Genomic DNA, 25,228 nt, shown 5'->3' on the forward strand with positions numbered 1-25,228 from the left:
AGTCCTTATCTGTTTTATGGGCCTACTGTTAGTAGCCTGTACGCAGCCAAATCAGAAAGATGAATGTGGTCAGAGACCTACTAGAGCAGCACAGCCCCCTCAAGATTCTGAACCTGCCTGGCAGGGTTGGTCCTACAAAGCCAAAGCCCCCTGATGGGAAAGCATAATATACAAGGAAATTCTCAAAGCTGCTAATGAGAACCTTGACAACCTTTTACCTAGCCGGTGGGGATTCCGGTGGGGTGTCCCCACCCAGGCAGTAGCAGTGCTGGCAAAACTAGCTGCAGTAACCCATGGAGAGGGGGTCACACTCAGACATTCAGAGAGGGGGCATATTATTGTGACCCTGGTGGCACAAAATCATCAATGGCTGACTGCACAGACATGCTTGGGAATATGGTCACAACGGGGGACCAGCGTGTGTGTGTTTCAGGGGAAGGGTGGTGTTTCTGATCTCCATCACCTAGGACTTGACATTGGTTCATCAAATCTCCCCATTTTTGTCAATAGTTGCTCAATATTGCATGCCTTCTCATACAGCTGCAACTGTATATGCATTTGTAAATTAAGTCCTTTTTTGAGTTGGGCTCTGGAATGGAACAACTGTTGAGCATCTGTGTAAATGGTTGTTTGTGGGAGAAAGGGGTTGAGTGTGTATGAATGTTTATGTGTGTGTGTATGTATCCCACAAGTGTTGCTAGGGAGTGAAGATAGTTAGGGACAATATAGGATGAATCACAATTGCTTGCTAAAATAATAATTGCTTGCCAAAATGTCACTTTTGTAATGGCAATCCTGGTAAGAGGTAACAATCCTTTCCATGACTTTCCTATATTATTACAAATATGAATAGTTAATTATGGATATTAAGAAAAACAGAAATTGTTATTTATATATACATAATGCAAATCGAGGTGAGAGTGAGTTCTGTGGGTGGCACTGTGAGCTCTTTTCGAAGGGTGGGTCCCGATCTCTCGGGGGTCCTGGAATCTGGGGGGACAGTGATGGTCTGCCGGTCACTGGGATGACAAGCCAACTTGGGTTGGGGAGGGGTTTTAGCGGGTGGAATAGTTGGGATCAATTGGAGGTTTACTTAGGAGCAATGCAAATATCATGGTATAGCCACAGTTGGAGTCGGAAGTTTACATACACTTAGGTTGTAGTCGTTAAAACAAATTTTTTCAACCACTCCACAAATTTCTTGTTAACAAACTATAGTTTTGGCAAGTTGGTTAGGACATCTACTTTGTGCATGACACAAGTTATTTTTCCAACAATTGCTTACAGACAGATTATTTCGCTTATAATTCATTGTATGACAATTCCAGTGGGTCAGAAGTTTACATACACTAAGATGATTGTGCCTTTAAACAGCTTGGAAATTCCAGAAAATTATGTCATGGCTTTAGAAGCTTCTGATAGGCTAATTGACATATTTTAAGTCAATTGAAGTTGTACCTGTGGATATGTTGTTTCAAAGCCGACCTTCAAACTCTCTCTGCTTGACATCATGGGAAAATCAAAAGAAATCATCCAAGGCCTCAGACAAAAAATTGTAGACCTCCACAAGTCTGGTTCATCCTTGGGAGCAATTTCCAAATGCCTGAAGGTACCACATTCATCTGAGCAAACAATAGTACGCAACTATAAACACCATGGGACCACGCTGCCGTCATACCGCTCAGGAAGGAGACGCGTTCTGTCTCCTAGAGATGAACATACTGTGGTGTGAAAAGTGAAAATCAATCCCAGAACAACAGCAAAGGACCTTGTGAAGATGCTGGAGGAAACAGGTACAAACCTTTCTATATCCACAGTAAAAACGAGTCCTATATCGACAACCTGAAAGGCCACTCAGCAAGGAAGAAGTCACTGCTCCAAAACCGCCATAAAAAAATACAGACTATGGTTTGCAACTGCACATGGGAACAAAGATCATACTTTTTGGAGAAATGTCCTCTGGTCTGATGAAACAAAAATAGATCTGTTTGGCCATAATGGCCATCGTTATGTTAGGAAAAAGCGTGAGGCTTGCAAGCCGAAGAACACCATCCCAACCGTGAAGCACAGGGGTGGCAGCATCCTGTTGTGGGGGTGCTTTGCTGAAGGAGGGACTGGTGCACTTCACAAAATAGATGGCATCATGATGCGGGAAAATGATGTGGATATATTGAAGCAACATCTCAAGACATCAGTCAGGAAGTTAAAACTTGGTCGCAAATGGGTCTTCCAAATGGACAATGACCTCAAGTATTCTTCCAATGTCGAAAAATGGCCAAAGGACAACAAAGTCAAGGTATTGGAGTTGTCACGATCGTCGTAATGAGCGGACCAAGGCGAAGCGTGATTGAAGTTCCACATCTTTATTACGGTGAAACTTTAAACAAAAACAAATAAACCAATAACGAAACGTGAAACTAGTGGTGCACATGCACAAACACAAAACAATATCCCACAAACACAGGTGGGACAAATGGCTTCCTAAATATGATCTCCAATTTGAGGCAACGATTACCAGCTGCCTCTAATTGGGAAGCATACAAAACACCAACATAGAAATATTTAGCTAGAACACCCCCCTAGTCACACCCTGACCTGCGTGACAGTACCCCCCCCCCCCCCCCCCCCCAAAGGTGCGGACTCCGGCCGCAAAACCTGAAACCAAATGGGGGGGTAGGGTGGGTGACTAGTGTCAGTGGCAGCTCCGGTGCGGGTCATAGCCCTCCCACAGACCCTGGAACTGACCATGGTGCCGGGCTGAACGCTGTGCCTGGACTGGGCACCGGCACAGAGGAAGGCTCCGGCCATGGCGACGGGCTGAACACCGTGCCTGGACTGGGCACCGGCGCAGAGGAAGGCTCCGGCCATGGCGACGGGCTGAACACCGTGCCTGGACTGGGCATCGGCGCAGAGGAAGGCTCCAGTTTTGGAGCGGGACTGGACGCCTTGCCTGGACTGGGCACCGGCGCAGAGGAAGACTCCTGCCCTGGAGCGGGACTGGACACCGTACCTGGACTGGGCTCCGGCGCAGAGGAAGGCTCCGGCCTTGGAGCTGGACTGGACACCGTGCCTGGACTGGGCACTGGCGCAGAGGAAGGCTCCGGCTTTGGAAGTACCGGGCTGGGGAGACGCACTACAGGGAGAGGTCTGGTGCATGGAGCCGGCACAGGTGGCACCGGACTGGTGACACGCACTTCAGGGCGAGTGCGGGGAGCTGGCACAGGACGTACCGGCCTGGGGAGATGCACTGGAGGCCTGGTGTGTGGAGCCGGCACAGGTGGCACAGGACTGGTGACACACACTTCAGGAAGGGTGCGGAGAGCTGGCACAGGACCCCCCCCCCCCCCCCCACAAAAAAAAATCTTGGGGTTTCTGTGGCCGCGGTCCCCGGCGCCGTCGCTGTCCTTCCACCTTCCTTGGTGCCTCCTTCCAAGGAAGGGTCTCACAACCTCCCATAATTTCTTCCCAGGTCCAAAACTCCTTTACCTCCGGCACACGCTGCTTGGTCCTTGCTTGGTGGGATATTCTGTCACGATTGTCGTAATGAGCGGACCAAGGCGCAGCGTGATTAAAGTTCCACATCTTTATTACGGTGAAACTTTAAACAAAAACAATAACGAAACGTGAAAGTAGTGGTGCACATGCACAAACACAAAACAATATGCCACGAACACAAGTGCAACAATTACCAGCTACCTCTAATTGGGAACCATACAAAACACCAACATAGAAATATTGAACACCCCCTAGTCACACCCTGACCTACTACACTATAGAGAACCAAGGGCTCTCTATGGTCAGGGCGTGACAGGAGTGGCCATCACAAAGCCCTGACCTCACACCTATAGAAAATATGTGGGCAGAACTGATAAAGCTTGTGCGAGCAAGGAGGCCTACAAACCTGACTCAGTTACACCAGCTCTGTCAGGAGGAATGGGCCAAAATCCACCCAACTTATTGTGGGAAGCTTGTGGAAGGCTACCCAAAACATTTGACCCAAGTTAAACAATTTAAAGGCAATGCTACCAAATACTAATTGAGTGTATGTAAACTTCTGACCCACTGGGAATGTGATGAAAAAAATAAAAGCTGAAATAAATAATTTTGTATCCTATTATTCTGATATTTCACATTCTTAAAATAAAGTGGTCATCCTAACTGACCTAAGACAGGGAATTTTTACTAGGATTAAATGTCAGAAAATGTGAAAAACTGAGTTTAAATGTATTTGGCTAAGGTGTATGTAAACTTCCGACTTCAACTGTATATGGACACTCAATCACCATGGTACTTTTTAATGGTGAGTTTACAAACATATATTATGATAAATGGATTTGGAACTTGCATTTCATTATGGTAAATGGTGAAATAAGTATAGCCAGTTATAATTTTAATAGCTTAGAAAATAATAAGGAAAGACGATCAGTATTTACCTGGCTAAAAGATAAGGAATATAATACTGTATCTATTGTTTACAAGAAATTAATTCTAAGAATTTTAGATGAAGTTGTGTGGAAAAAGGACTGGGGAGGCTAAATATATTTATCATGTGGCCAAAGAAATTCAAAAGGGGTGATGATATTAATTAACAGAAATTTTGATACGAATTTGCAAATTGTTCAATCTTGTTTTCATCAGACCAGATAATCTTGTTTCTCATGGTCAACTGTGGGACCTTATCTAGAAAGGTGTGTGACTTTCCAAATCATGTCCAATCAGTTGAATTTACCACAGGTGGACTCCAATCAAGTTGTTGAAACATCTCAAGGATGATCAATGGAAACAGGATGCACCTGAGCTCAATTTCGAGTCTCGTAACAAAGGGTCTGAATACTTGTAACGGCCGTAGGTGGAAGAAGAGGAGGACCAAAGTGCAGTGTGGTAAATGGATTATTTTGAATATGTTATTGGACAATAAACAGATATGGCTTATTAACCTATACGGTCTGAATAATGATGATCCAAGCTTCTTTGAAAATATATATAATAATCTATCAACTCTACAAACAACACTAGACTCTATTACTATGGTGGGAGATTTTAATACGGTCTTAAATACCTCTATGGACCGGAAAGGAAATCACATTACAAACTATCTCCCGCAGGCACTTAAGGAAATCATGAATGTCATGGATATATTGAAATTAGTGGATATATGGAGACTTAAATACCCTGAACTAGTGAGATGCACATGGCGGAAGTTTAATCAAGCTAGTCGTCTTGACTACTTTCTTATGCCATTCTCTCTGGCACCAAAAGTTTTAAAAGTGTTGATAGGGGACAGAATGTGGTCGGATCATCACATAATTGGCATATATATATATTACTCTTACAGAATTTCCACTTGGGCGAGGATATTGGAAACGTTAAAGTCTATTGGATGATAACTTGTTTTTAACGAGGGCAGAATAATTTATAACTGACTTTTTCCGACATTACATAGGTACAGCATATCCCCTAATTGTATGGGACACTTTTAAATGTGCCTTTAGAGGCCATGCAATTCAGTGCTCATCTCTAAAACAAAAGCAATTTAGATCAAAAGAGTCCATATTAACAAAGGAAATTGAAGGACTAACAATACGTTTAGACATCAATAAAAACGGTACCATAGAGGCTCAGAATAAATTAGAGGAAAAACTAAAAGAAATGGAAGAACTTATTCAAGAAAGATCCAGTGTAATATATTATAAAAATAGAGTTAGCTGGATGGAATATGGGGAGAAATGCACAACATTTTATTTTAATCTTCAACATAGAAATGCCACCAAAAATGATTTACTGAAACTTGTTACAAATGATGGAGTCACCCATGATTCACCAAACGATATTTTGAAAGAGGACCTTTAAGAATATGTTTTTGTTTCAGTCTCCAACATCTCCACTAACTGAAGTTAATTGCATTATTTTTTTACCTATTAATAATGTAAAATTAACAGCTGTATAGAACGACTTATGTGGAAGCCAAATTACAGAGGAGGAACTTCTTGATGCAATTTAAACCTTTAAGTATGGGAAAACTCCAGGTCTAGATGGCATACCAGTTGAGGTATACCAAACCTTTTTTGAGTTTGAGTTAATTTTTATTTTTACAGGGACAGTGCACATTAATCAATGTTTCAGTAAAAGTGTCGGTTTTAGCCAGCCGGCTAATTTTCAAACGCAGTCCCTAGGCAGGTTTTTAAAAACAATTACAATACAGACAATCAATGAGCAGTGAGCACACCCAGAGCAACATAGGACAAGCAAGACATAGCATGCAGACAGAGCAACATAGGACAAGCAAGACACAGCATGCAGACAGAGCAACATAGCACAAAAAGCAACAAGACAAACCCGTAAAAGCAACAAAGTGTTTCCACACCTAACAAGCTACAGACAACAGACAACATGGAAAGCAGCAATACACAGCTAGGGATTATGTTCACAAATTGATTGACCTTTAGCCATGTCTTCATGCATTTTGTGAAAGTGTGATATGTGGTGCAGTTATGTGTGTCTGATGGCAGTGTATTCCAGACATGGGAAGCTCTCACAGAGAAAGCAGATTGACTAAAGGTGCTTTTCCTTAAGGGAACTATACAGTCACCTCTCATGGCAGACCTTGTGGATCTGCTGCCATATGTTTGGGCTTTCTGTTTAACAAACGTACTGAGTGGAGGGGGAGCCAGGCCATTTAGGATCTTGAATACAAGACATGCGTCAGTGTATTGCTCAAGATTTACCCAACTCAGGAGCTCATGCTTTCTGAGGATGTAACAGTGATGATGGCTATTGGGCTTCCTATCAAGCACTTTGAGAGCTTGTTTGTAGAGAGACTGAACAGGTTTTAATGTTGAACAGCAAGCTTGGGCCCAACTAGTCAAGCAGTATGTTAAGTGGGGGAGTATCATACATTTGAAGTACAGTTTTTCTACCTGTGTAGTCAAACAATTTTGTGTAAATTGGAAATTAGCTAGGTTGAATTTGGTTATTTGAATGAGCTTTTTCCACCTGCTTTTTAAAAGAGAGGTTGGAATCAAGTATGATGCCAAGGCACTTAAAATCAGATACCACTTGGAGCTTCTCCCCTGACACATAGACATCTGTCTCAGTAGCACCTGTTGCCCTCTCTGTGAAGAACACGCAGACAGTTTTTTTCACATTGAGATGCAAACACGACTCACTGAGACACTTTGTAACCTGGGCCATTACAGTAGTGAGTTCTTATGCAGCTTGTTGTTTGCTCTTTGCATACACATATATCACTGCATCATCTGCATACATTTGATCTTCAGACCCAGTACAGACACAAGGCAGATCATTAATGTACAGGCTGAACAGGAGGGGCCCCAGTATTGACCCTTGGGGCATGCCCACATCATAGCTAAAAGTAGGCGACAGCTCATTGCTCACTCTGACACACTGAGTTCTGCCTTCGAGGTATAATTTCATCCATCTCAAGGCATCGGGGGAAAAGTTTCAATATACTCAGAGGACCATTATTAGCATGTTTTACCCACTCCTATATAAATGGTAGATTATCGGACACTCAACAAGAAGGTCTGATTTCATTATTAGTAAAACAGGATCCAAGTGGTAAATATAAAGATCCAGTCCATTTAAACACTTCAGTGTTGTGATGCAAAAATTCTAGCAAAATGCTTAGCGCATAGAACTAAAAAGGTATTTTTGGATATTATTCATCCTAATCAGACAGGTTTTTACAAGGATGATACATTGGAGATAATATAAGACAAGTACTGGAAACAATAGAACGCTATGAAAGATCTGGGAAATCAGGCCTGGTTTTCATAGCTGACTTTGAAAAGGCCTTTGATAAAGTACGACTGGAGTTTATATATTTCAATTTTGGAGAATGTGTAGTACCATAGGTGTAAAACAGTAAATAATGGCTACATCTCAGAAAGTTTTAAACTGTCAAGAGGAGTAAAACAAGGTTGTCCACTATCGGCATGTTTATTTATTATTGTCATTGAAATGTTGAAATCAGACCAACATTAAATATTAAGGGATGAGAAATCCAGGGTTTAAAAACAAAGGTGTCATTGTACACTGATGATTCATGTTTTCTTTTAAATACACAATTAGAATCCCTCCACAGCCTCATAGAGGATCTAGATATTTTTTCTAACCTCTCTGGATTAAAACCAAGTTATGATAAGTGTTATTACGTATTGGTTCACTAAAAAAATACAGCTTTTAAATTACCGTGTAGTTTACCAATAAAATGGTCTGGCGGGGATGTGGACTTATTGGGTATACACATCCCGAAAGAAAGAAATAATCTCACTCCAATACATTTTAATATAATAGAATATTAAGAAAATAGATCTTGCTGCCATGGACAGGAAAATACCTGTCTATATGTGGAAAAGTCACCCTCTTTAGTCATATCACAGTTTACCTATGTGCTTATGGTTTTGCCTACACCTAGCGACATGTTTTTAAATTACAGCTGAAGTCGGAAGTTTACATACACCTTAGCCAAATACATTTAAACTCAGTTTTTCACAATTCCTGACATTTAATCCTAGTAAAAATTCCCTGTCTTAGGTCAGTTAGGATCACCACTTTATTTTAAGAATGTAAAATGTCAGAATAATAGTAGAGAGAATGATTTATTTCAGCTTTTATTTCTTTCATCACATTCCCAGTGGGTGTGCAATTAGCATTTTGCAGCATTGCCTTTGAATTGTCTAACTTGGGTCAAACATTTCGGGTAGCCTTCCACAAGCTTCCCACAATAAGTTGGGTGAATTTTCTGCCCATTCCTCCTGACAGAGCTGGTGTAACTGAGTCAGGTTTGTAGGCCTCCTTGCTCGCACACGCTTTTTCAGTTCTGCCCACATATTTTCTATGGGATTGAGGTCAGGGCGTTGTGATGGTCACTCCAATACCTTGACTTTGTTGTCCTTAAGCCATTTTGCCACAACTTTGGAAGTATGCTTGACGTCATTGTCCATTTGGAAGACCCGTTTGCGACCAAGCTTTAACTTCCTGACTGATGTCTTGAGATGTTGCTTCAATATATCCACATCATTTTCCTGCCTCATGATACCATCTATTTTGTGAATTGCATCATTCCCTCCTGCAGCAAATCACCCCCACAACATGATGCTGCCTCCCCCGTTCTTCACGGTTGGGATGGTGTTCTTCGGCTTGCAAGCTTCTCCTTTTTTCCCTCCAAACAATTCTATTTTTGTTTCATCAGACCAGAGGACATTTCTCCAAAAAGTACGATCTTTGTGCAGTTGCAGTTGCAAACCGTAGTCTGGCTTTTTTATAGCGGTTTTGGAGTAGTGGTTTCTTCCTTGCTGAGTGGCCTTTCAGGTTATGTTGATATAGGACTCGTTTTACTGTGTAAATAGATTATTTTGTACCTGTTTCCTCCAGCATCTTCACAAGGTCCTTTGCTGTTGTTCTGGGATTGATTTGCACTTTTCACACAACAGTACATTAATCTCTAGGAGACAGAACGCGTCTCCTTCCTGAGAGGTATGACGGCTGCGTGGTCCCATGGTGTTTATAGTTGCGATCTATTGTTTGTACAGATGAACGTGGTACCTTCGGGCTTTTGGAAATTGCTCCTAAGGATGAACCAGACTTGTGGAGGTCTACAATTGTTTTTCTGAGGTCTTAGATGATTTATTTTGGTTTTCCCATGATGTCAAGCAAAGAGGCACTGAGTTTGAAGGTAGGCCTTGAAATACATCCACAGGTACACCTCCAATTAACTCAAATGATGTCAATTAGCCTATCAGAAGCTTCTAAAGCCATGACATCATTTTATGGAATTTTCCAAACTGTTTAAAGGCACAGTCAACTTGGTGTATGTGAACTTCTGACTCACTGGAATTGTAATACAGTGAATTATAAGTGAAATAATCTGTCTGTAAACAATTGTTGGATACATTGCTTGTGTCATGCACAAAGTAGATGCACTAACCGACTTGCCAAAACTATAGTTTGTTAAAACCTCTTGAGTGTAGGGGGCAGTATTTTGATGTTTGGATGACACACGTACCCAAATGAAACTGCCTATTTCTCAGTCCCAGAATCTAGAATATGCATATAATTGTCAGACTAGGATAGAAAACACTTGAAAGTTTCCAAAACTGTCAAAATATTGTCTGTGAGTATAACAGAACTGAGATTGCAGGCGAAAACCTGAGGAAAATCCAGCCAGGAAGTGCCTAAGAGAAACAAATCTCCCTGTTCCATTGCATGCCTATCCTCCATTTAAAGGGATATCAACCAGATTCCTTTACCTATGGCTTCCACATGGTGTGAACAGTCTTTAGACATAGTTTCAGGCTTTTATTTTGAAAATGAGCGAGAAAGATCACATCGCGTCATTGTATGGCTGGGTGCCAGCAGCGTTTTGCATGCGCCAACAGAGTGGAGCAGACATTTTCTCTCTCTCTCCTTTTGATGAAGCTACAGTCCAGTTGAAATATTATCGATTATATATTGTAAAAACAACCTAAGGATTGATTATAAAAAACGTTTGACATGTTTCTACGAACTTTACGGATACTATTTGGAATTTTCGTCTGCCCCGTCGTGACCGCTCTCGTGACCGCTCTTTCTGAACATAATGCGCCAACCAAATGGAAGTATTTTGGATATTAAAATTATCTTCATGGAACTAAAGGAACATTTATCGTGTAACTGGGAGTCTTGTGAGTGCAAACATCTGAAGATCATCAAAGGTAAGCAATTCATTTTATTGCTTTTCTGACTTTCGTGACCAATCTACTTTGCTGCTAGCTGTTTGTAATGTTTTGTCTGCTGAGAGAGATGTCCTTACATAAACGCTTAGTATGCTTTCGTCGAAAAGCTTTTTTGAAATCTGACACGCCAGGTGGATTAACAACAAGCTAAGCTGTGCTTTGCTATATTGTACTTGTGATTTCATGAAAATTAAATATTTTTAGTAATTTAATTTGAATTTGGCGCTCTGCAATTCAGCGGATGTTGACAAAAATGATCCCCTAACCGGATGGGTGCATCAAGAAGTTTAACAAGAAATTTGTGGAGTGGTTGAAAAATGAGTTTTAATAACTCCAACCTAAGTTTATGTAAACTTCCGACTTCAACTGTATATATTTAAATATATGTATTTACACAAAAAAATACTTGTGGGATTGGAAATGATACAGACAATTACATTGATGGAAGCTACAATCTCTCCACAATGTTAAATCTGGCATAATTTGTGCGTTCGACATGGTGGGATCTTTTTTGTCAGTAAAATGAATAATGCAAGAAATGGCTGTGGAAACGCCTTTATGCACAAATATTGATTTAATAGCCAATATATCGAAGTAAACTTGGAGTCACTCTCAATGATATGGAGTGTGGTCCTCGCACTACAACTCAGGAAACCATGCAGTTAGGCTATAAGTATAAGTTCAACTTCACAGGGTGGCGACAGTGCACAGTGATGAGTTTGATGCTCCTTCCAATAAATATTGAGGGTCTAATTTTTGTTAAATGATCGACACTTGACTGCCATTGGACAAATAAAAAAAATCTTGCTCAAATCCATAATATTCCCATCATGTAGCCGAGACTAGATTACCCACACAGCCTACCCACACTGTATTTAAGCACTACTGCGGTGTAGTTAGCTTTATATGAAATATTCTGACTTTGCTCGTCAATACCTCTTCAAGGGAAAGTGCAATAATTTAGTCAATTATATATTCTGAATCATTTGATGATAGTGAAGAAGTTACACGCTTTGTTATTGCAATTATGTGTGTATTTTTGCTTTTAGGCAAAATAATTACTTAAAACTTTAATAGCTTCCACCCCCATATCACTTGAATGAATACAACCAAGTGTTATTGGTTCAGGTACTTTGTCTGTCCAGTTTATGGCAACTACATTTGTATTTTTGACTTGGGCTATTTTAAACACCTTTTATTTCACTATATGTAAAAAAAATATATACTTGGATAAAACTTCATTAGCTTCAACCCCATATGACTTTCATGAAAACAATCAACTGCTATTGGTATTTAGGGACCTTGACTTTACAATCTATCGCAATTAATTTGGTGTTTTTTTGAGTTTGGCGATTTTCTACTAATTTCATTTCATTATATGTCAAAAATACTTGATAAATATTTCAATAGCACCCACCCGATATGACTTCCATGAATACAACCAACTGTTGGTTCAGGAACCGCTTCCCTTCAATCCAGGATCCTAACTCAAGCCCAGTTTGTCTGGTCTGCATCAGCCCATGTAGCCACATCCCTTAACATGTGAAACCCAGTTCCAGAACCACCATTGACTAGCTGTCCTCTAGAACCTTCCCTCATGGCCAGTGCCTACAGATGCTATCCGACCTCTGTCAGAACCTTTAGCTGCCAGTGGGCCAGAACCATCTGAGGCTAGCAGACCTCAGCCAAGACCCTTTTCCAGTGGCCAGAGAGCCCGTTTCCCCCTTCTTTTTGGTGACTATTCAACCATGCAGCCCTCCTCCAGAACCACCATCAGATGCATTCCAGTGTTTGTGGAAGTTTTTGTTATTTGCAACTTTTCCTTTTGTTTTCCCTTTGATGGGTTATACTGGAAGTAAGTTGTGTTCCTTTTACATTGCACCTTTCATTTAAGTGCGCTATGATTGTGTCACGACTCCTACCGAAGGTGGCCCCTCTTCCTGTTCGGGTGGCGCTCTGCGGTCGTCGTCACCGGCCTACTAGCTGCCATCGATCCCTTTTCCCTTTTCTGTTGTGTTTGTCTGATTAGTACACCTGTTTTTTGTTTTGTTTAGTTGGGCTATTTAAGCCGGTAGGTCCGCCTGCTCTTTGTGCGGGCTTATTTTCGTTTCCCACTGTGTATTTTGTGTAGTAGTGCTGATTGTTTTAGATTTTCCCTCCGGACTGGTGTGGTCCTGGTTTTGGGCGATTATTTATGTGCGCCCAGTGTCTTGGAGAGTACATTTTTCCTGGTGCGTATTAAAGCGCTACTCTGTATCTTCTTCCTCCTGCATCTGACTCCTCACCCACAACGCCCAGTGTCTTGGAGAGTACATTTTCCCAGTGCGTATTAAAGCGCTACTCTGTATCTTCTGCCTCCTGCATCTGACTCCTCACCCACTACGCCCAGTGTCTTGGAGAGTACTTTTTCCCCGGTGCGTATTAAAGCGCTACTCTGTATCTTCTGCCTCCTGCATCTGACCCACTACGCCCAGTGCGTTACAGATTGTTGGAATGTTTCTTGGATTGTTTGTTCAATTGTTTGTTGGATTGTTTTATATAAATTGTTTGCCCGAGTTAATTGATATTACCATGTGCTCTCCACCTTAATCCATTACCTAAGCATGTTTGTATACATACGGTTTCCTTTATTTAGATTCCTTTGACCCATAATCGTTTTCATATATTAACATGTTATACTGACCTTTTAGTTTCAGTCATTGATTCAATTTGGATGTATATGCCTTTGAATATTTTAGGGGATTGTTCCTTTGCTCTATTGTATATTGAACAAAACTATAAACGCAACATACAACAATTTCAAATATTTTGCTGAGTTACAGTTCATACAAGGAATTCAGTCAATTAAAATAAATGCATTAGGCCCTAATCTATGTATATCACATGAATGGGAACACATATATGCATCTCTTGGTTATAGATACCTTAAAAACATAGTTAGGGGCATGGATCAGAAAACCAGTCAGAATCTGGTGTCACCACCATTTGCTTCATGCAGCGCAACACATCTTCCTCACACGGAGTTGATCAGGCTGTTGATTGCAGCCTGTGGAATGTTGTTCCACTCCTCCTTAATGGCTGTGCGAAGTTACTGGATATGGGCGACAACTGGAACACGCTGTCGTAGACGTCGATCCAGAGCATCCCAAACAAGCTCAATGGGCAGTGGTGTAAAGTACTTAAGTAAAAATACTTTAAAGAACTACTTCAGGAGTTTTTTTGGGTATCTGTACTATACTTGATTATTTCTATTTTTGACAACTTTTACCTTTACTCCACTACATTCCTAAAGAAAATAATGTACTTTTTACACCATACATTTTCACTGACACCCAAAGTACTAGCTACATTTTAAATGCTTAGCAGGACATGAAAATGGTCTAATTCACACCCTTATCAACAGAACATCCCTGGTCATCTCTACTGCCTCTGATCTGGCAGACTCAAATCAAATGCTTTGTTTGTAAATGATGAATGAAGAATTGAAGTATTGAAGTGGGCCCCTGGCTATCTGTAAATGAAAAAGCAAGACAATTGTGCTGTCTGTCTGGTTTGCTTAATATAAAGAATTTGAAATAATTTATACTTTTACTATTGATACTTAAGTATATTTTAGCGATTACATTTACTTTTGATACTTAAGTACATTTAAAACCAAATACTTGTAGACTTTTACGCAAGTATTATTTTACTGGGTGACTCACTTTTACTTGAGTCATTTTCTTTTAAAGTATCTTTTATTTTACTCAAGTACGACAATTCGGTACTTTTTCCATCACTGTCAACAGGGGACATGTCTGGTGAGTACGCAGGCCATGGAATAACTGGGACACTTTCAGCTTCCTGGAATTATGTACAGATCATTGCGACATGGGACCGTGCATGTTCATGCTGAAACATGAGGGGATGGCGGCAGATGAATGGCACAACAATGGGCCTCAGGACCTCTTCATGGTATCTCTGTGCATTCAAATTGCCATTGATAAAATGCTATTGTGTTCATTGTTTGTAGCTTATACCTGCCCATACCATAACCCCACCGCCACCATGGGGCACTATGTTCACAGCGTTGACATCAGCAAACCGCTCGCCCACACAATGCCATACACGCTGTCTGCCGTCTGCCCGGTTGAAACCAGGATTCATCTGTGAAGAGCACACTTCTCCAGCATGCCAGTGGCCATCAAAGGTGAGCATTTGCCCAGTGAAGTCAGTTACGATGCCAAATTGCAGTCAGGTCAAGACCCTGGTGAGGACGACGAGCAGGCAGATGAGCTTCCCTGAGACAGTTTCTGACAGTGTGTGCAGAAATTCTTCGGTTGTGCAAACCACAATTTCATCATATGTCCGGGGGCTGATCTCAGATGATCCTGCAGGTGAAGAAGCCGGATGTGGCGGTCCTGGGCTGGAATGGTTACATTTGGTCTCTGGTTGTGAGGCCGGTTGGACGTACTGTCAAATTTTCGAAAACAATGTTTTAGGCGGCTTATGGTAGAGAAATGAACATTAAATTCTCTGGTATTAGCACTGTTGGATATTCCTGCTGTCAGAACGCCAATTGCATTCTCTCTCAAAACTGGAGACATCAGTGGCACTGTGCTGTGTGACAAAACTGCACATTTTAGACTGTCCTTTTATTGTCCCCAGCACAATATGCATCTGTGTAATGATCATGTTGTTAAATCGGCTTCTCGATATGCCACACCTATCAGGTGGATGGACTATCTTGACAAAGGATAAATGCTCACTAACAGGAATGCACAAAATGTTTGAGAAATAAGCCTTTTGAGCCTATGGAACATTTCTGGGATCTTTTATTTCAGCTCATGAATCATGGGACTTTACATATTGCATTTATATTTTTGTCCAGTGTTTTTTACTGCAGGTAACAACGCTCTAAAATCTCTATAAAGAAACTGAATCTAAGGGAAAATGGACAAAGGCATCTTAGGATTCCTACTGTCAGACTGACAGTAAGAATCCTATCCTCCATTTAAGGCAGCATCTGTAAATGGAAAACACTGTTCAACTGACGACCGAAGTCAGCCTGGCCTGCCACAAAGAGTCACTAGAGCACAATGAGCCAAGTAAAGCCCCCCCTGACAAACCCTCCCCCAACCCGGGCAACGCTGGGCCAATTGTGCAGCGCCCTATGGGACTCCTGGTCAAGGTCGGTTGTGACACAGCCTGGGATGGAACCCAGGTCTGTAGTTTTGCATCAAGCAGTGGCATAGACCGCTGCGCCACTCGGGAGGCCCTAAAACTATAATATTTTTCTGTGGAGTATTTGCTTTTCAGTACTTTCAGTTAACCCCTATGAGTGTGTCATTTTTCTATAACATGTACAACCCAACAATTGGAAAATCTTACTTAAGATAGTAATAACATGACAGTGATTTCATAATGTCATTACACATCTACGCAACCAGGTGTTGCAGCAGTTAATGAGTACCTTGGGTATCATTGAGTATTAGGACCAGGCGCACCCCAAATACACTGTTCAACTGCAATTGACTGTTCCTACTATGGTCGGCATTTTACAATAAAGCAACGTGTATGAATAGAGCTCCCTTGCTTCCTCACATACATAATATCCTACTTTTCTGTGGGTTATCACAATGGACCAAATAGCTATTTGATTTGAGATTTTAGTACACCTGGGGGTATCTGAAATAAATGTTTATTAGGCTATTTAATGAAACGGTTGAGTTTGGCCTTACTGCCTTTATCTCAATAAACACACTGAATAACACACAAATACATGGCAAATGAGGTTACCCAAATTTGAACCTGAATGACTTGAAGTGTATGAAATATATTGTGTATATATTATCACTATTGTGTAGTGTATGAAATATATCTCAAAGGTATTGGGAACTCATTGACGTCAGGGGAGATCCTAAGGCCACACAGTACTATTCTGCTCATTTGGGCCCAGTACGACCTTTCCTTCTGATGAGTCCTGTGCGGTCTGTGGGAGTCGTAGAGTTAAACAGGTGAAACAAGCGTGTTCATGGGAGTCTGAACTTTTCATAACAACTGGCACACTAACTATTAAGTGAATTGAGAGAATCCAATGCAAGTACCCAAATGTTTTTTACCTCGGTGGTTCCTAACTTGTGGTCGGGACACCATGTGGGGTCCCCTGAAATAATGTATCTTTTCAAAACCAATCATGAACTTGGTTCTATCAAAATTCTACTGTAATTATTAAGACATTTATTGATCATATGAATTTCCTGGTGAAATAAGCAAATACAATATACTTTCCTTTCCATTATTTTTTTGGGGCTCTTCATTGATGACCTCACTCACAAAATTAATTGGCTATAATTTAGTTGGAAGGAAACTATTTTTTGCCAACTAATCCTGCAATATTACAATCAAAAGTGTCAATCCAGACTGTGGCTTTTGAAGATGTAAAGTCCCCTGTTTAGGTGACCTGTGTGGTTTTGGTTTGGCTTATAAATCGATCTGTGGACACCATAGGGAGGGTTTGGCCGGTAGGGAAATCCTTGTCTCATCTCACACCAGTGACTCCTGTGGGGGGCCGGGCGCAGTGCGCACTAACCAAGGTTGCACGGTGTTTCCTTACGACACATTGGTGCGGTTGGATGGTGCTGTGTTAAGAAGCAGTGTGGCTTGGTTGGGTTGTGTATCGGAGGATGCATGACCTTCAACCTTTGTCTCTCCCGAGCCCGTACGGGAGTTGTAGCGATGAGACAAGATAGTAGCTACTAAACAATTGGATACCACGAAAAAGGGGTAAACATTTATTTTTTTAAATAAAATAAAACAAGTATTCTTCGTTTAATAAAGAGCGTATTCTCATCACGCTGCGCCATGGTCTCCTCATTACGACGAACGTGACACTACACCTCAGCAACGTATAACTTATTTGACCAGAAAGGTGAGATTCTAACCTTTCTTGGAATATGCAGCATTACTAATTATTGTTTATGGCCCTCTCATGATACATTATGTCACGACTTCCGCCGAAGTCGGTCCCTCTCTTTGTTCGGGCAGCGGTCGATGTCACCGGCCTTCTAGCCGTCGCCGATCCATTTTTCATTTTCCATTTGTTTTGTCTTTGTTTTACACACCTGGTTTCAATTCCCCAATTACATGTTCATTATTTAACCCTCTGTTTTCCCCATGTTTTTTTTGTTTTTGTTTATTGTAAGTTCGGTCTGATGTTTGTGGGCTTGGTGTTACTACTTGTATTTTGAGTAAAGTTCATTGTGTTACTCATCTCTGCTGTCCTGCACCTGACTCCTCTGCACCAGCTACACCCAGGTCCTTACACATTATTACTTTACGGAATTACGTAGATTACATTACATATGGAAATGTGTATTTCAGTTAAGTATTGCCATATAATTATAATACAAACTAATATAATTTAATTCCACCATTAATGGAGAAAATTAAAGTACACCACAATAAGAAAGTTCTTTGTCATTTGAAATTAGCAATAACAATAGTTATTCTAATATGTTTGTGACATTTGTATTATACAAGAAACAATCGTAATAGACCTACAACCATCCAATGTTACTTGTTAGAAAAATATGGCGAAATTATACAAAAAGTAGTAACACTGTAGGCTATTTTTCAGTCATTTTCTTTCAATTATGCATTTGAACATAACAAGCTTTAAATGCTTTTTATGTAGCTGGGATAATTCTGTTTCACAGATCAAAGGTTGCGTTTACACAAGATCAAGAGTTGGACTTGCATAATCTAAGCAGCGACACAACCAAGAAGTAGAACACCATAGACAGAGGCAATTCAGGAGTTAATTAATTTTACCTAACCACAATGAAGAACACTGACCCATTGCGACTTCCAGCCCTGTGTGTGTATCATTGTGGGTACCAGAAGTCCTCACAAGTATAGTAAAACAAGGGAAATTCAGACATTTTGCCGGTCCCCACAAGGAAAAGTGTGTGTGTATACACTATACGAACAAACGTATGTGGACACCTGCTCGTCGAACATCTCATTCCAAAATCATGGGCTTTAATATGGGCTCTGTGCAGACCAGTCAAGTTCTTCCAAACTGTTGCCACAAAGTTGGAAGTACAAAATCATCTAGAATGTCATTGTATGATGTAGCGTTAAGATTTCCCTTCATTGAAACTAAGGGGCCTAGCCCAAACCATGAAAAACAGCCCCAGACCATTATCCTCCTCCACCAAACTTTAGTTAGCACTATACATTGGGGCAGGTAGCGTTCTCCTGGCATCCGCCAAACCCAGATTTGTCCGTTGGACTGCCAGATGGTGAAGCGTGATTCATCACTCCAGAGAACGCGATTCCACTGTTCCAGAGTCCAATGGCGGCGAGCATTACACCCCTCCAGCCGATGCTTGGCATTGCACGTGGTGAACTTAGGCTTGTGTGCATCTGCTCGGCCAAGGAAACCCATTTCATGAAGCTCCCAACTAACAATTTTTGTGCTGATTTGGCTTCCAGAGGCAGTTTGTAACTTAGTAGTGAGTGTTGAAACCAAGGATAGACAATTTTTATGGGCTATGCGCTTCAACACTTGGCAGTCCCATTCTGTGAGCTTGTGTGGCCTTCCACTTTGCTGCTGAGCCGTTGTTGCTCCTAGACGTTCCACTTCACAATAACGAACTTACAGTTGACCTGGGCAGCTCTAACGGGCAGAAATTTGACAAACTGACTTGTTGGGAAGGTGGCATCCTATGATGGTGTCACTTTGAAAGTCACTGAGCTCTTCAGTAAGGCCATTCTACTGCCAAAATGTATCTATGGAGATTGCATGGCTGTGTGCTCGATTTTATACACCTGTCAGCAATGGGTGTGGCTGAAATAGCCAAATTCACTAATTTGAAGGGGTGTCCACATACTTTTGCATATAGAGTGTATATATTGAGTGTATATATATAATCATTGTAGTTTTTTATAGAAAGCAGTTAAACACAGCAAATGTATATTATTGTGTACAATAATGTACAATTTATTTTCAACGGGTCAAAGGAAAAAACTAAAGGTCTCAGAAACCAAAAATTACTCAGAAAGTACTCAGAAATACAAAGTAAAATATAGAAATTCACATAAATACTCAGTAGGTTAGACTAGCTTGTTGGTGTGGTGGGGCTTTACATATTAGTGCGTTGGTAAGAACACATGGACATTTAGAATAGTTTAAAGGGCTATTACACAGTTTAATGGAGGTGAGGTAGTACAGCCTAGGAGAGATTCAATCAAAACAAAGGAGGATGGCGTATAGAGTCAAGCAATGGAAAATAAATCAATGTCAAATATAAACAGGTAATAAGTGAATGGCTTACTAGTGAATAAGACCAATAACAAAGCATATGGGATACAAATGTAAATAAGGAATGTTGACAATAAACAAAGCACTGATGGTGACATACAGCAAGGAACAAAGCATACTTTTTTAAACACAAACAAGGTAGAGGGAACACACACCAAACTGCCATTGTTCGGGTTTACCAACTAAGGACAAACAAGTATGAAGAAGTAATTACCGTAGATTGTACAGACCAGGTCCCTGAACCAATAACAGATGGTTGAATTCATAGAAGTCATATGGGGTGGATGCTTATTTTACTTAATTTATGTTTTATTTAACCTTTATTTAACCAGGCAAGTCAGTTAAGAACAAATTCTTATTTACAATGACGGCCTACCAAAAGGCAAAAGGCCTCCTGTGGGGACGGGGCCTGGGTACTAAAATAAAATAAAAATAAATATAGGACAAAAAACACTTCACGACAAGAGAGACAACACCACACTACATAAAGAGAGACAACCCCACACTACATAAAGATAGACAACCCCATACTACATAAAGAGAGACAACCCCACACTACATAAAGAGAGACAACCCCACACTACATAAAGAGAGACAACACCACACTACATAAAGAGAGACAACACCACACTACATAAAGAGAGACAACCCCACACTACATAAAGAGAGACAACACCACACTACATAAAGAGAGACAACACCACACTACATAAAGAGAGACAACACCACACTACATAAAGAGAGACAACCCCACACTACATAAAGAGAGACAACACCACACTACATAAAGAGAGACAACACCACACTACATAAAGAGAGACAACACCACACTACATAAAGAGAGACAACACCACACTACATAAAGAGAGACAACACCACACTACATAAAGAGAGACAACACCACACTACATAAAGAGAGACAACCCCACACTACATAAAGAGAGACAACCCCACACTACATAAAGAGAGACAACACCACACTACATAAAGAGAGACAACACCACACTACATAGAGAGAGACAACACCACACTACATAAAGAGAGACAACACCACACTACATAAAGAGAGACAACACCACACTACATAAAGAGAGACAACACCACACTACATAAAGAGAGACCTAAAGACAACAACATAGCAAGGCAGCAACACATGACAGCACAGCGTGGTAGCAACACAATGTGACAACAACATGGTAGCAACACAACATGGTACAAACATTATTGGGCACAGACAACAGCACAAAGGGCAAGAAGGTAGAGACAACAATACATCACGTGAAGCAGCCATAACTGTCAGTAAGAGTGTCCATGATTGAGTCTTTGAATGAAGAGATTGAGATAAAACGTATGAAGCTTTAAAGTCAAGTATTTTTAAAGTAATGTCGTTTTAAATTATTTCAAAACAGTAAAAGCTAAAAAATATAAAAGTAATTGCTGTAGATTGTAAAGACGAGATCCCTGAAGCAATATAAGTTGGTTGTATTCATGAAAGCTATTAAAGTTTTAAGAAAGTATTATGAAATCACATTAATTTAAAATAGCCGAAGTCATAAAATACAATTCACAGTCATACATTGTACAGACGAGGTCCATGAACCAATAACAGTTGGTTGAATCCAGGCAAGTGTTATGGGGTGAAAGCTATTGATGTTATAAGTATTTTTTGACAGTACCAGTCAAAAGTTTGGACACACCTACTCATTCCAGGGTTTTTCTTTATTTTGACTATTTTCTACATTGTAGAATAATAGCGAAGACATCAAAACTATGAAATGACACATGGAATCATGTAGAAACCAAACAAAGGTTTAAACAAATCTAAATATATTTTATATTTGAGATTCTTCAAAGTAGCCACACTTTGGCTTGATGACAGCTTTGCAAACTCTTGGCATTCTCTCAACCAGCTTCATGCGGCAGTCACCTGGAATGCATTTCAATTAACAGGTGTCTCTTGTTATTAAAAGTTCATTGGTGGAATTTATTTCATTTATGAGCCAATTAGTTGTGTTGTGACAAGGTGGGGTTGGTATACAGAAGTTAGCCCTATTTGGTAAAAGACTAAGTCTATATTATGGCAAGAACAGCTGAAATAAGCAAAGAGACACGACAGTCCATCATTACTTTAAGACATGAAGGTCAGTCAATCTGGAAAATTTCAAGAACTTTGAAAGTTTCTTCAAGTACAGTCGCAAAAACCATCAAGCGATAAGATGAAACTGGCTCTCATGAGGACCGCCACAGGAAAGGAAGACCCAGAGTTACCTCTGCTGCATAGGATAAGTTCAATACAGTTACCAGCCTCAGAAATTGCAGCCCAAATAAATGCTTAACAGAGTTCAAGTAACAGACATCTCAACATCAACTGTTCAGAGGAAACTGCATGAATCAGGCCTTCATGGTCAAAATGCTGCAAAATAAACCTTACTTAAGGACACCAATAATAAGAAAATAACTTGCTTGGACCAAGAAACATGAGCAATTGACATTAAACCAGTGGAAATCTGTCCTTTGGTCTGATGAGTCCAAATTTGAGATTTCTGGTTCCAACCGCCAAGTCCTTGTGAGACACAGAGTAGGTGAATGGATGATCTCTGCATGTGTGGTTCCCACCGTGAAACATTGAGGAGGAGGTGTGATGGTGTGGGGGTGCTTTTCTTGTGAGACTGTCAGTGATTTATTTAGAATTCATGGCACACTTAACCAGCATGACTACCACAGCATTCTGCAGCGATACGCCATCCCATCTGATTTGCACTTAGTGGGACTATCATTTATTTTTCGACAGGACAATGACCCAACACACCCCAGGCTGTGTAAGGGCTATTTGACCAAGAAGGAGAGTGACAGAGGGCTGCATCAGATGGAGGGCTGCATCAATAACAGTTGTTTGTATTCGTGAAAATCATGTGGGGTGGACGATTTGGAAGTTTTAATTAAGCAACTATTGTTTGACATATAATGAAGTAAAATTAATTTAAAATAGCCAAAGTCGGAAAATAGAAAAGAAATTGCTGTTAATTGTACAGACGAGGTCTATGACCAGTTGGTTGTATACATAAAAGTAATTTTGGGGGATGCTATTGAAGTTATAAGGAAGTCTTTTTAATTTAAAGGTCATTTCATTCATTGGAAACAGCCAAATGTAAAAAACTAAATAAAATAAAAACTTGTCTGCAGTCTAAACTGTTGGGTAGAGTGTGTCAGATTAGGGACACTTGCCAGACTAGGCATGCACCAGAGTTTCTGTGTCCAAACTATCGGTAAGTGTTGAAAATGAGAATGAAACACTTTTTTTTTCTTTTTCGGTAAGCCTACATGAAAACTTCAGCTAAAAAAGTTAATTTTGTGTGCACTCGGTCATCACGCACTGATTTTTATCTGCAAGTCAGTTTGGTGGAAACACACCACTGGTGGGAAAATGCTTATGCGGATTTTACAATATTTGCATGAAAATCTGTCGCCAATTGGATGGAAACCTAGCCAGGGAAGAGAATATTCCTTTTGGAGTAATCGAATACTGACTAATCAATCACGAAGAACCCATTCACGCAGGAGCATTCCATGGGCAAACCTTTGAAGTATTCCTCAAACATTTCCATTCCCGGCGGCACATTTACCATAAACATAATATCAGGCTAAATTGGCCCATACAACAACCCTGAGACACCGGTGGTGGAGGTTAATCTGCTGCCCTCAATAAGAAGAGATCAGCCCGCCCTCTCCTCTGCTCTCTTCTCCTCTCATCTCCTTACAAACACTGCTTGGCTAGCCTAAATGGGAACACTAATCACCAAAAGAGGCGGTAGAGAAAGTAGGGTGTATTGTTCAACTTGTCCAACAGTCTTGTTGTTCTTTAAACTTTTTTTTGTTTTGGCCCTGCCGCCGCAGGCAATAACGGTATATTCATAGCTGTAGCTTATCGTGTTGCAAACACATTTGTATTTCACAATATATAAAAAAAAAAACTGAAAGAGCTTTGCCTGTAGCCTACCTTTTATGAGCGAGATGGCTAAAACATTTTTAAAAGTTAAAAGTTCAGCTTAAATTTAGTTTTGCAGTCATTGTAGCCTATCAGTCAAATAGTTTGTCTTTATGGCACATTTATTTTTTTCACAGATAACTCCGCTAGCAATTGCATTTGTTCAGAATTTCAGAACCCCACCCTCTATGTGTGGAAAATCCTGCAATATCTATACAGTGGGGCAAAAAAGTATTTAGTCAGCCACCAATTGTGCAAGTTCTCCCATTTAAAAAGATGAGAGAGGCCTGTAATTTTCATCATAGGTACACTTCAACTATGACAGACAAAATGAGAAAAAAAATCCAGAAAATTACATTGTAGAATTTTTAATGAATTTATTTGCAAATTATGGTGGAAAATAAGTATTTGGTCAATAACAAAAGTTTATCTCAATACTTTGTTATATACCCTTTGTTGGCAATGACAGAGGTCTAACGTTTTCTGTAAGTCTTCACAAGGTTTTCACACACTGTTGCTGGTATTTTGGCCCATTCCAACATGCAGATCTCCTCTAGAGCAGTGATGTTTTGGGGCTGTTGCTGGGCAACATGGACTTTCAACTCCCTCCAAAGATTTTCTATGGGGTTGAGATCTGGAGACTGGCTAGGCCACTCCAGGACCTTAAAATTCTTCTTACGAAGCCACTCCTTCGTTGCCCGGGCGGTGTGTTTGGGACATTGTCATGCTGAAAGACCCAGCCACGTTTCATCTTCAATGCCCTTGCTGATGGAAGGAGGTTTTCACTCAAAATCTCACGATACATGGCCCCATTCATTCTTTTCTTTACACAGATCAGTTGTCCTGGTCCCTTTGCAGAAAAACAGCCCCAAAGCATGATGTTTCCACCCCCATGTTTCACAGTAGGTATGGTGTTCTTTGGATGCAACTCAGCATTCTTTGTCCTCCAAACACGACGAGTTGAGTTTTTACCAAAAAGTTCTATTTTGGTTTCATCTGACCATATGACATTTTCCCAATCTTCTTCTGGATCATCCAAATGCTCTCTAGCAAACTTCAGACGGGCCTGGACATGTGCTGGCTTAAGCAGGGGGACACGTCTGGCACTGCAGGATTTGAGTCCCTGGCGGCGTAGTGTGTTACTGATGGTAGGCTTTGTTACTTTGGTCCCAGCTCTCTGCAGGTCATTCACTAGGTCCC

Source organism: Oncorhynchus clarkii, chromosome 1 (genome assembly GCF_045791955.1).
Source record: "Oncorhynchus clarkii lewisi isolate Uvic-CL-2024 chromosome 1, UVic_Ocla_1.0, whole genome shotgun sequence".
Lineage (NCBI taxonomy): Eukaryota > Metazoa > Chordata > Actinopteri > Salmoniformes > Salmonidae > Oncorhynchus > Oncorhynchus clarkii.